Source organism: Dendrobates tinctorius, unplaced genomic scaffold, assembly GCF_039654945.1.
Source record: "Dendrobates tinctorius isolate UK_male_01 unplaced genomic scaffold, ASM3965494v1 ptg000084l, whole genome shotgun sequence".
Taxonomy (NCBI): Eukaryota; Metazoa; Chordata; class Amphibia; order Anura; family Dendrobatidae; genus Dendrobates; species Dendrobates tinctorius.
The window spans coordinates 780,419-794,102 of record NW_027361752.1 but is presented as its reverse complement, the minus strand read 5'-3'; the positions used below and the strand labels follow the sequence as shown (position 1 = coordinate 794,102).

The 13,684-nt window shown below is 46.5% G+C and overlaps 1 protein-coding gene and 1 pseudogene across 1 annotated transcript in view; both read right to left on the bottom strand.

Annotated features, from left to right (window-relative positions):
- Window positions 1-13,684, bottom strand: part of LOC141097308 (cell cycle control protein 50C-like) — a 76,236-nt gene that overhangs the window by 27,685 nt on the left and 34,867 nt on the right. The gene's annotated exons all lie outside the window — the stretch shown is intronic.
- Window positions 5,594-7,531, bottom strand: LOC141097269 (microtubule-associated serine/threonine-protein kinase 3 pseudogene; annotated as a pseudogene).

Below are 13,684 nucleotides of genomic sequence, written 5' to 3'. Positions count from 1 at the left end.
TGTACGGAGCGGAGCCGTGTGTGTACGAGGTGTACGGAGCGGAGCCGTGTGTGTACGAGGTGTACGGAGCGGAGCCGTGTGTGTACGAGGTGTACGGAGCGGAGCCGCGCGTGTACGAGGTGTACGGAGCGGAGCCGTGTGTACGAGGTGTACGGAGAGGAGCCGTGTGTGTACGAGGTGTACGGAGAGGAGCCGCGCGTGTACGAGGTGTACGGAGAGGAGCCGCGCGTGTACGAGGTGTACGGAGAGGAGCCGCGCGTGTACGAGGTGTACGGAAAGGAGCCGCGCGTGTACGAGGTGTACGGAGAGGAGCCGCGTGTACGAGGTGTACGGAGAGGAGCCGCGTGTACGAGGTATACGGAGAGGAGCCGTGTGTGTACGAGGTGTACGGAGCGGAGCTGTGTGTACGAGGTGTACGGAGCGGAGCCGCGCGTGTACGAGGTGTACGGAGAGGAGCCGCGCGTGTACGAGGTGTACGGAGCGGAGCTGTGTGTACGAGGTGTACGGAGAGGAGCCGTGTGTGTACGAGGTGTACGGAGCGGAGCTGTGTGTACGAGGTGTACGGAGCGGAGCCGCGCGTGTACGAGGTGTACGGAGAGGAGCCGCGCGTGTACGATGTGTACGGAGCGGAGCTGTGTGTACGAGGTGTACGGAGAGGAGCCGTGTGTGTACGAGGTGTACGGAGCGGAGCCGTGTGTGTACGAGGTGTACAGAGCGGAGCTGTGTGTACGAGGTGTATGGAGCGGAGCCGTGTGTGTACGAGGTGTACGGAGCGGAGCCGTGTGTGTACGAGGTGTACGGAGCGGAGCCGTGTGTACGAGGTGTACGGAGAGGAGCCGCGCGTGTACGAGGTGTACGGAGAGGAGCCGCGCGTGTACGAGGTGTACGGAGAGGAGCCGCGCGTGTACTAGGTGTACGGAGAGGAGCCGCGCGTGTACGAGGTGTACGGAGAGGAGCCGCGCGTGTACGAGGTGTACGGAGAGGAGCCACGCGTGTACAAGGTGGACGGAGTGGAACCGTGTATGTATGGAGTGGAGTCATATGTGTACGGGATGTACGGAGCGGAGCCAAGTGTGTACAAAGCATACAAAGCGGGCTTTTCCCACTGACACAGGAGTACACGGCGGAGCCCCGAGGAGCATTTTAAAACACACACATGACGTTCCACCTGAAGTGATGTGCTGGAAGCTGACCGGAAATGAGATAATTTCTTGAGGAGATTGTGACGGAACCAGGAATGCTTCAGATCCATCACCGTGTCCTCCTCCGACAGCGCAGACAGCAGGATCGCCTTGGAATCGGGGATGTCGGCCATGTGAGCGGATCATGATAGGTCCTGCATCGGGAGGCTCAGGTGGGCACTACAATGGGAGCCGGGCTGCTATAGTATCTTTGTAGAATCTTTCTTTATTTCTTTCTCTCTTTTTCTTTCTTTCTCTGTTCTTTCATTCTCTCTCTGATCTTTTTTCTCTCTCTGTTCTTTCTTCCCCTCTTTCTTTCTTTTTCTTTCCTCTCTTTCTCTCTGTTCTTTCTTTTCTTTACTTCTTTCTTTCTCTCTCTGTTCTTTCTCTGTCTCTCTCTGTTCTTTCTTTCCCCTCTTTCTTTCTCTCTCTGTTCTTTCTCTGTCTCTCACTGTTCTTTCTTTGTCTCTCACTGTTCTTTCTTTCTTTCCCCTTTCTTTCTCGCTCTCTCTGTTTTCTTTTTTCTCTCTCTCTCTGTTTTCTCTCTTCCTTAGTGCCAGTCAGTGTGCCCATAATGCCAGCCACTGTGCCCTCAGTACCAGTCAGTGTGATCAGCAGTGCTAAATGGGTGCGATTAGGTGTGGACATGGGTGTGACTAGTTGTGAAATGGGTGTGGTTGGGCGTGGCCGCAGTCTTTGTCCGTCTTTCCCTTCTTCAAAAGTTGGGAGGTATGATAGGGGCGGCTATGACCAGGGGGTCTGGTTGCCCAATAGAGAGCAGTTCTGCCAGGAATTCTGTAATCATGCATACAAAAGGGGACAGCGCTTTGGGAGGAGTACTGTACCTAAAAGCAATAAATAGGACTGAGCTGAAATACTGGGCACAGCTGTGACTACATGTTATATAGTCGTGTTAATCTCCTCTCACTTCTTGTAAACTACCACTGTACAAAGATATTATATAGTCACCATGTGACTAGTGGGCCTGTGTAACTTCAAATGCCAGGGCTGAATTTTAGTCCCAGTCCGGCCCTGGTGGTGACAGAGAAGAAGCTCCTGCGCAGGCATCTGGTGGGCGCAGGCTCCGCCCCTCTGTCAGTCATGTAGGGCTTACTGCATCTCCATCTGGCCTGGTCCTGGGGGCGGCCCTAATTACATCATCAGTCCAGGAACCTGTGAGGGAGGACCTGATCCCTCAAATACCTTGGGACTGGTCTTGCAAGCCGCCGGATATATTCTTGGTTCCCCTGCGTGCTACTTTGTAATTTGCTATAGTGAAAACTCTGACCTCAGCTTGGATTTCTGACCATTCTATTGCCTGACATTTTTGTACCTCCGCCTCTCTTCTGATTTTTTGACGCTGACCTTCGCTTGGATTCCTGACTCTCCTTCTGCCTGCTGATTTTGTACCTTTGCTGCCCTCCTGTTTTTTTACTGACCTTGGCCTGGACTTTTGACTCTCCTTCTGTCTGCTGATTTCGTGCCTCTGCTGCCCTCCGGCCTCCGACTCCTGCCTCCTGACCTTGATTACGGGTTTTAGTTTTGACCCCTTGGCGGCCGCCCTGCTCTGGTCCACTGCTCCTCTAGACAGCTACCCCCTGGGCCTTGCTACAATTCCAGATCCCTGTATAGGGGTTAAGGGTCACAGGGTTACTCGGGGTGCTGTCCCTACTACAGCCCAGATTCGCAGACGGCCGTCACAATAACTCAATCACACTTGCAGCCAGTTGACATGGATTAAAGTTGGCTCAACCTCTGTCCTGTGTCCTTGTGTGTACCACATTGAGCATGGAGAAAAGAAAGAAGACCATAGAACTGTCTGAGGACTTGAGAAACCAAATTGTGAGGAAGCATGAGCAATCTCAAGGCTACAAGTCCATCTCCAAATCCCTGAATGTTCCTGTGTCTACCGTGTGCAGTGTCATCAAGAAGTTTAAAGCCCATGGCACTGTGGCTAACCTCCCTAGATGTGGACAGAAAAGAAAAGTTGACAAGAGATTTCAACGCAAGATTGTGCAGATGTTGGATAAAGAACCTCAACTAACATCCAAACAAGTTCAAGCTGTCCTGCAGTCCGAGGGTACAACAGTGTCAACCCGTACTATCCGTCGGCATCTGAATGAAAAGGGGCTGTATGGTAGGAGACCCAGGAAGACCCCACTTCTTACCCCGAGACATAAAAAAGCCAGGCTGGAGTTTGCCAAAACTTAACTGAAAAAGCCTAAAGTGTTTTGGAAGAATGTTCTCTGGTCAGAAGAGACAAAAGTAGAGCTTTTTGGGCAAAGGCATCAACATAGAGTTTACAGGAGAAAAAAGAGGCATTCAAAGAAAAGAACACGGTCCCTACAGTCAAACATGGCGGAGGTTCCCTGATGTTTTGGGGTTGCTTTGCTGCCTCTGGCACTGGACTGCTTGATCGTGTGCATGGCATTATGAAGTCAGAAGACTACCAACAAATTTTGCAGCATAATGTAGGGCACAGTGTGAGAAAGCTGGGTCTCCCTCAGAGGTCATGGGTCTTCCAGCGGGACAATGACCCAAAACACACTTCCAAAAGCACTAGAAAATGGTTTGAGAAAGCACTGGAGACTTCTAAAGGTGACCAGCAATGAGTCCAGACTTGAATCCCATAGAACACCTGTGGAGAGATCTAAAAATGGCAGTTTGGAGAAGGCACCCTTCTAATATCAGGGTCATGGAGCAGTTTGCCAAGGAAGAATGGTCTAAAATTCCAGCAGAGCATTGTAATAAACTCATTGATGGTTACCGGAAGCGGTTGGTCGCAGTTATTTTGGCTAAAGGTTGTGCAACCAAGTTTTAGGCTGAGGGTGCCAATACTTTTGTCTGGCCCTTTTTTGGAGTTTTGTGTGAAATGATCAATGTTTTGCTTTTTGCTTCATTCTCTTTTGTGTTTTTTCATTTAAGACAAATTAAATGAAGATAATAATACCAAAGAATGTGTTTGCAATCATTTTCAGGAAGAAACTGAGTATTATCTGACAGAATTGCAGGGGTGTCAATACTTTTGGCCACAACTGTATAGCCATATTCCACAGCGCTTTACATACATTATCATCACTGTCCCCAATGGGGCTCACAATCTAAATTCCCTTTTGGTATGTCTTTGGATATCTGTGTTCCAATGTCTTATTCTAGAGAAATCCACAATGTTTTTAAATATGTAAATTAGCTGTTAAGTTCTATGGGCCCCATACAGACCTCCCTGAAAATCCTCTTCCAGAACTTATTTAAATGAAAGAGGGTGTTCCAACTCTGAGACATGTAGATCAGGAGAGCAGACTGTCAGTCATTACATGTCTCCACTGGAAATGCCCCCTTTTATTTACAGTCAGATTCTCAGGGAGATCTATATCCGCCCCATAGATCTTAACAGCTCATTTCCATATTAAGAAAAACATATCATTTTACTCAGCTTCCTATAGCCTATATAGACGGCTTAGGATGGTTGATCCTACTGACAGATTCCCTTTAACTATTGCAGATTTCACTTTGGTCATTAAAGCAGATGTAACAGGATTAGACTTTCTATTTTCTGTAGCTCACGTGTCGGCTTTCGGCTTTACTGTATAAACTGGAATTATTGAGTCTGTCTTGACCGGGACATTGAAATATAATGGCAGAGAGAAAATTAAGAAAAAACCTTTCATTCTGGAGGGCTCAGCACCTTCATGTATTACACAGCCCAGTGATTTTAGTGGCACTTTTTAATTACTAATTTTTCTGTAATGAACCTGCCAAGAATTACTGGTGTATTGTGGGCTGCAATTTCCAGGGGCAAGTATTTTGCACCTCTTTTCCCAATAATTTTTAGCACTCCCTTCCACCAATCTATTGGGCTCTGTTGTCCTTATATTTTGCATTTTGACCTCCTATATTCATTTTTTTCTGAACTTAGTCATAAGTTTTGAAAAATAAAATATTGTTCTACTTATCCCTTCACGACCTATCACGTATAAGTACATCTTAGGTCGCCTCCCTTCCTTTGATACGGGCTCCGAGTCCGACGCTGAGCCCACATCTTTTCTGACACATGATAGCTGGTTTGATCAACTGTCATGTGCCCCTAACAGCTGAAATTGCGATCCACCTGCGGCAGCTAACATGTTAAATGCCACTGTCAATCTCTGACAGCGGCATTTAACACATGCGTGCCGGAAGCGTGTCACAAACCACACCCACGGACGCCCCTGGAGATGATGATTTCTGCTACACATAGCAAGGCTATACGTAGCACAAGCGATCAGATGATTGCAGCTTCAAGTCTTCTATGGAGACTACTGTATTGAAGCAAGTCAAAAGTGGAAAAAAAATGTTTTAAAAAATATAAAAAAAGTTTAAAGTTCATATTTCCATAGTCAAAATAAAACAATACAAAAAAGCGATCATATATTTCATATTGCTGCATTAAGAAACTCCCAATTTATCCAAATACAAAGGCAATCTGATTGGTAAACTACGTAACGAGAAAAAAATCCAAACCGCAAATTTACGTTTTTTTGGTTCATAGCAACGGGTGATTAAAAAAATCGTATCTACCCTAAAATGCTATCACTAAAAACATCAGCTCGGCGCGCAAAATATAAGCCCTGACCCAGCCCCAGATCCCAAAAAATGGAGACGATACGGATCTCAGAAAATGGTGCAATTTTTTTTTTTATTAAACTTTGGATTTTTTTTCACCACGTAAATAAAAAACAATCTATACATGTTTGGTATCTGTCATCTCATAATGACCTGGCGAATCATAATGGCAGGTCAGATTTAGCATTTGGTGAACATGGTAAAAAAATAAAAAAAACTGTTGTGGAATTGCACTTCTATACTTCTCCAGCAGTGATGGTGGATCTGCTGGACCTCAGGGCGCTGGATGTGGAGGTTTACCGTCTTTTAGATGTCGTAGGGGAGCGGCAACAACATGTAAACACGCGGGCAGCCCTAGATAATACACGCCGGCATGATGATAAGATCCGGCGGAAGGTGGAACCTCTTCTCTTTTTCTCCTTTTTTACATTTTCTGGGCTTTCTTGCTCTGCATTTGGATTTATTGCAGATTTTCTTTTCTCGATGTCTGATGCTTGGGTACACTCTGGATGGGACTTTGAATTCTCATTGTTCATCGTGATGGTAGCGATGGTGCAGAGTTTAGAAAGCCTTTCAGAGGATGACGTAAAATTTTGGAAGTCAAGGTCCTTGTCCTCACTTGTGTCCTCTTCTTTCTCTGAGACCATAAGCATGTCTCTATGAGCGTGATTGATAAAGAGGCTGGTGTCCACATCTGACACAAGATGAGGAATATACATCGGCTTCTGATTTAGAAGATTGTCAAAATCTATTTTTTTCATGAATGGATGATCCTTAATCTCAAATGCTCCACCTGTCCCAAGTCTTTGCTCAGGATTTTTTTTGAGCAGGTCAGTGATGAGGTTCTTAGCCTCACGGGGTGGACAGCGTTTGTAATTCCAAGGTATTTTTCCCATGACAATCATTCTTTTAAGCTCAGGTATGAAATCCGTATCAAATGGTAAAGATCCAACCAGAAATTCATGGAGGATGATCCCCATTGACCACCAGTCAACAGGTCTTCCGTAGTCTTTCATTAGGATGACCTCTGGGGCCATGTAATTCAGGGTACCACAATTCTCAAGGTCCTTGAACTCTCTGGAGATGTCCTTCACTGATTGCTTATAGTTGTTGGTTTTTGGTATCATGACACCAATTTTTGAAAGTCCAAAATCGGCGACTTTAACGTGCCCAGCAGTTGTAATCAGTAGGTTGTACGGTTTCAGGTCTCGGTGCACCACACCATAGCTGTGCAGGTATTCCACAGCAAGAACTGTTTCTGCAAAGTACAGACGGGCCAAGGGGATAGATAAACGGCCCTTGGTGCTTAGAAGGGACCCACAGTCTCCACCTCCAACATACTCCATGACCATACACAGGTGAGATCTAGTAGGGAAGGAGCAGAGCATGGAGACCACAAAGGGACAATCAGCGAAGGTCATGATGTCCCTCTCCAGAAAGGCCGCTTCCACGTGTTTTTCAGTTTCCAGGTTCTTCTTCGCCATTTTCTTCATAGCGAAGATCTGCTGTGAGTATTTGTGCTGCACTAAGTAGACAGCCCCAAAACATCCGCCGCTGATCAGTTTCTGTGGTCAGATCGCTGCTCAGCCCCGCCTGACTCGTGTTAGGGTCCGGGGATTCCAGGGGGACATTTTCCCCATCTTTGTACTCGCCTTGTGGTGTCTCCAGGCGTTCCGGGGAGCGGGCCGGACCTTCCAGCACATACAGGACTTTTTCGGCCAGTTCTTTAACAAAAGCCAAATCTCCATCTTGAGATTTTTCTTCAGCCTGCTGTAGTAATGTCCTGATGTTCCGGGTTAAATCTGTCAGATACTCTGAGGTAAGACGGTCTTGGTGGTATTTGGTCAGGCAGTCCTGCACTAGCTCCACCACCAGCCGGTGAGTGAAGCCGAGGACGCCATCGGGTGGTAGAAGCGTAATGTCAGAGCAATGGGTGTAAATAATCTCCAATAATCCTTCTACCTGAAGCTTGTCTAGAAGAAATTCAGCCATAGCGAAAAATTGCAAATGCACTCAGTCACTAGGGAGCCAAAATGGCAGCCGGAACCCTGTGTACACAGCATAAGTAACTGCGAGCGGTGATGTCATAATGGTCGACCATCTGTGATATCATAATGGCTGACCATCTGTGATGTCATAATGGCCGACCATCAGTGATGTCATAATGGCCGACCATATGTTTTCAAACATTTTTTTTTTTAAACCGTCTTTATTGAGTGTATTACAAAATATACATATAATGTCCAATAACATAACAGAAGAACATTTATGCAATATTATTAACATTAGACGGCATTTTTTCAACTATAACCCCCCCGCCCCTCCCCCTCCACTCCCCCGGGCAAACTCCATAACTTCGTAACACAATTTCATTCCAGTCTAACAGGGATATTACCAGCAAGCTGCTCTCTCATATACCAGTTGGTGAGCTGGAAACAACTATGTATCGCCTGGCTTGTGGAAGATGTCTGAGTATTGATAAAAGAGGACCATGTGAAAAAAAAGCGGTCAGTGTCTTTTTCTTTATTAAGTAAGGTCTCTATCCAATCCATTTTGAAGAGATATGTTACTTTTGTAGTAATTAAGCTTAAAGAAGGTGTTGCATCCTGTGCCAACAAACGGAGAATGCTTTTACGTGTGGCTGCCGCCCATATGAACAAGATGCGGCACTGCTGGACAGAAAGCCTCACCAACTGGTCCTGTGCGAGAATATTAAATATGGCCCACTCTGGGGAGAGAGAGATAGATATGCCAGAATCCCACACCTCGCTTTTTATTGGGCAGTCCCAAAGGCAATGGAAAATATCAGCTGGAGAGTGTAGGCATTTAGGGCAGGGATAGTCCCCTGAGGGGGACATTTTAGACTTGACCTCCGGGGAGAAGTATGCTCTATGAAATATCATAAGAGACATGGTTATGTAACTGTCATATGGTAATTTAGAGTTAATACGCATAGTGGCTTTCAAAAGGTCATTTACCCGACAGTTCGTTAATTGAGCAACCCATTTTCCAGGGCCTGGTGAAGAGTCTGACCAATGTATAGAAGGCTTAATGATTTATATATAAGACTCATAGAATAAGTTCCCATTTGGGCTTTAATGGATATTAAATTTAGAGGGTGTGTTCTAGCATCATCCGGTAAAATTGTCTACTGTAAGGATTGGGTATTTGAAAACCATGTCCTCTAAGGTAAGAAGGCATTGATTATTTGTTAACGTATCTCGGACCAGTCTACACCCATTGTTTCCAAGCACCTTGTAAATGAGAGCTGACTTGCCTTGTAGAAAAGAGGGGTTACCTTGAAAGGGAAGAAACATCGAGATGTGGGGGTCAAGACCGCTAACTCGTCTAGCTTGACGCCATCCCAAGATTACCGACCATAATAGAGGATTATCTCTAACCTCCACTGGAATTTCAGCATTTCGTAGGTGAAGCAATGCTGGGAGGCTGAAGGGTCTACACATGGCCTCATCTATTGGGGTATTAGTGAAGCGATTAAAGGCGTATATCCAATCAAGGGAATGGCGAAAAGCAGCCGCTATACTGTAGAGGCGTAAATTTGGGAGATTAAGTCCACCCAAAGATTTGGTTTGCTGTAGCTTAAAAACACTAATTCTAGAGCCCCCTTCTGAGCCCCAAATAAATTGGCAGAAGGCTCGTGTCAGTAGCCTATCATCAGCTTTAGAAAGTAGAACCGGGAGCGTCTGTAAAGGAAAGAGTATTTTAGGGAAAGAGATCATATATTAGATGGGCTTTACCTGCAAAGGATAATTTAATGGATTTCCAGGATTGAATTTCTTGTATAACTACAGAAATAAGAGGCTGAACATTTAATTTATAGATATCATGAGGATTTGATGGTAGGTCAATGCCAAGATAAGGTAAAGAATTTCTCCTCCACTGAAAAGGAAAAGGGAATGGCCACCGTTTCTGAGCAATTTTAAAAATAGCTAAAGCATGAGATTTATTAAAGTTTATACGAAATCCCGAAACTGCTCCAAATTCATTAAAGGCGTCCATTATAGAGGAAATGGATTCCTTAGGATTGGATATCATGAGTAAGATATCATCAGCAAATGCCAACGTTTTAAGTGTATGGTGACCGACCCCTATGCCCCCAAAGGAAGGGATCATCTCCAGATATCTTAGTAAAGGATCAAGGGCAATATTAAACAACAAACGTGACAGAGGACAGCCCTGCCTCGTCCCCCTGAAGATGGAAAAAGGGGTTGACTGGATACTTTCAAACATTTTTATTGGATTAAAGTGGACCTTTTAACCAAATTTATCATGGTTAGAGGGCTGTCCACTACTTGGACAACCCCTTCTTGATGCTTGCCCCCGATTCAATAAAAAAACTTTACTCGCCTTCCTCAGTGGCGCCGTTCCCACTGTGTCAGCACTCACGGTCCTGGAGTTCTTCTGCGGTTGTTGTGACACGTGCCTCCAGCACCCAAAATTTGTCATGGTTAGAGGGTTGTCCACTGCTTGGACAACCCCTTCTTGATGTTTGGCCCCGAGTAAATAAAAAAAACTTTACTCGCCTCCCTCGGTGGCGCTGTTCCCGTGGTGTCAGCACTTGCGGTCCTGGAGTTCTTCTGTGGTTGTTGTGGCACGTGCCTCCAGCACCCAATCTGATCCGGCATCGCTGTGCCCGCCTTAGGACAAATCAAACATGAAGAGGAAGTTGGGGCTCTAGCTACTTTATCACTTGCTCTTCATGTTCAATTCAACAGGAGGCAGAGACAGTGACGTCAGCGCTGATTGGGCACTGGAGTCACGTGTCAAAACAGCACAGGAACCCTAGAGAACGGTGTTGGCATGGGAGGTGAGTATAAGCTTTTGTATTTTTTCGGGGCCAAGCATGGGGTATGAGGAGAAGTTGCCCATGTAGAAGACAACTTCTTTAACTAGACACATTATGCAATTTTGCCTCTCAGTTACGGCGATATTAGCAAAGTATTGGCACATATTAAATCAAAAAGAAAACGGTAAGTCCAAGTGGGTGTTATCAATTACTTTTCACCGGGGGCGTGTACTTCTTCTTCCTGTATGAGTTGCCCAATCATTACCAGGGAGCAGCACAGCAGAAAAAGACTGCGCCTCACCATAGCCTAGGTTTCTCAGTGTGTGAGATGTAAGGATACAGAGCTGATCTCCTGGTCTAACCTCCTGCATGATTAGACAGTGCTGGGTATAGCTCACAGAAGACACACCTTTCGGATAAGATCAATGTGTAGCTGTGTCATATTGCAAACCCTTCTATCAGCTTTCCTCCTCTTTTAGCACGGTCAGCTCTGCTCGGCTGACCCCTCACTTCTTGTCCAGAGGTAAAAGCTCAATTCTTTAAGCTCAGGATAAATAAATCTGATAATACACTGCACAATGAAATTCATAATTTTACCCATGAGTGGAATATAAATTTACCCTGATCCATTGCAATACATGTGTGTTAGTCTATTTTATGTCTGACGTTGTGTGCATGAACCAGTAGGCTCAGGATGTACAAACAGATTAAAAAAAAACATCTTTGGGGGGCGTGGCCTGGACCTCATGTAGGGAGGACGTGGAGTGAGAGAGCTCCTGCCCGGATCCGACAATAAATCCTGATTACCGGCACTGCTGACGAGTCCCACTGACCTGGAGGGCTGCAATATCTCCCTGGGCGTTTAGACAGCGGAGGATCCTTGGGCCATGTCGAACCGCAGCAGTAAAAAAGATAAGGAGACGCCGGGGCGCGCCTCTGCTACATCCAGGATGGCACCAGCAAACAACAAGTCGGCTGGTAGTGGAGCGATGGGAGCTGCTGGCAGGCTGGAACGATATGCAAGGGTGCCTCCTGCTGCTGCTCGATCGCCCAGTGCACAGACTGAGGCAGACGCTGGATGCAGCGTGGAGCTGGAGGATCATCTCTCCAGGGAGGGAACAGTGAGTAAACTGGGCCCCCCTTCAGCCCAACATGTGCAGACACAGGGGCCTGTGCTGGAGGAGGAAGGAGTGGGGGATGGGGAGCAGCCGGAGTCTGTGACTGCTGAGCCCACACTGGGAGAAATCCTCGCAGCAATTAACTCCTGCAATACCACACTGGCCACTCTAAGTAATCAAATGGAGATTGTCACCAAGGACATGGCCTGTATTAAACAAGAGCTGCGAGGGGTGACTGCCAGGGTGGGGGAACTGGAGGAGCGTGTTGGTGCGACGGAGGATAAATTGCCACCAATAACACGGGAGCTGGGAAAAGCCACGCAAAATATTACAATACTGCTGAACAAGGTGGATGATTTAGAGAACCGCTCCCGTAGAAGTAATCTGCGACTGGTGGGGGTTCCGGAGAGGACGGAGGGGACTGACTCACTTGGCTTTTTTGAAAAATGGCTAATGGACACCTTTGGTAAAGATGTTTTGTCCCCATTCTTTACTATTGAGAGAGCACACAGGGTCCCTACGCGTGCCCCCCCGCCGGGAGCACCCCCGCGTCCCATCTTGCTTAAGCTCCTACACTTTAAAGATAGAGATGCTATCCTGCGCAGATCCAGAGACATTAAGGAACTTGCTATTAATGGGAGGAAAGTCTCCATTTTCCCTGATTTTTCCCTGGAGGTGCAGCGTAAAAGGGCGCAATTTATTGAGATTAAAAAACGCCTACGTGACTTACAGGTGACATATTCCATGATGTACCCTGCTAGACTGCGGATTGATGTGAATGGAGAAACGCACTTTTTTGATACGGCGGGAATGGCGCTGTCCTGGCTGGATATTAATGAGAGGTCCATGAGGAGGAAGAATACTTGAAGTTCTCCCTTTTTTCGCCACCAGGTGTTGTTACTCCTTTTTGTCTAGGACGCTATGCTGGTATAATTACTACTGTTCATTCCATTTCGGATTCAGGGCGGGAGCTGACCGGATTGCTGTGGACACTCGTTACAGTGACAAGCTGTGGACCCTTCTCCCTGCATGGACTCTGGGCGAGTTTTCTAGCCCTGATTCTCTCTATTTGAGAGAAATGTGCAAGTTACACTTGTGTTTGGGGGTAGGGGCGCTGTGCACTGGTGTGCAGTGCTCCCTCTCCCTCCTTTGTTTTTTTCGTTTGTTGTTGTATTCCCTAATTGTTCTGTGGGATGTGATGTGCGTCAGCCGTGTCGCCCAATTCATTGTACTGAGGGATGGTGGAGATTGCCTCTCTCCCTCGGGAGTGGAGTATGTTCCGATTTCTCATTTTTTAGTCTGCTCTTATGGCGATATCACTTAATATTGTAGCGTGGAATGTTAGGGGGCTCGGGGATGCAAATAAGAGATGTGCTATATTTACTAATATGCAGAAATTTCTCCCGGCTATCCTGTGTATGTCTGAGACCCACATGGTGAAAGATAATATTCATTGGCTAAGAAAGGGATGGGTTTCACATGAATATCATTCCACGTACTCGACCCATGCGCGGGGTGTCAGTGTGCTGGTGCACAGGTCCATCCCCTTCTCATGTACTAAATCAGTGGTTGACCCTGGGGGCAGATTTGTATGTTTGCTTTGCACGTTATACAGTATACAATTTATTTTGGTTGCCATATACATCCCCCCGCCCTATTCAGTCGAACCAGTAAAAAGAATCTTGTCTATTTTGGGTTCCTTTCCCCCTGCGCCGACTCTTCTAATAGGAGATTTTAATACATATTTGCATCCCTATTTGGATAAGTTGCATTCGGGAAACATATCAGAGGATGCAGCCTCAACCTCATTTGCTAGAACGTTAGTGGAGCTGGGTATGGTAGATCTTTGGCGTGTCCAAAACCCCACAGCCAGACAGTTTTCCTGCTACTCTAGCTCCCACCACGCTATGTCACGGATAGACCTGGCCATTGGGAATACACTCATGACCCCATATGTACGAGGGGTGGCCTACCTG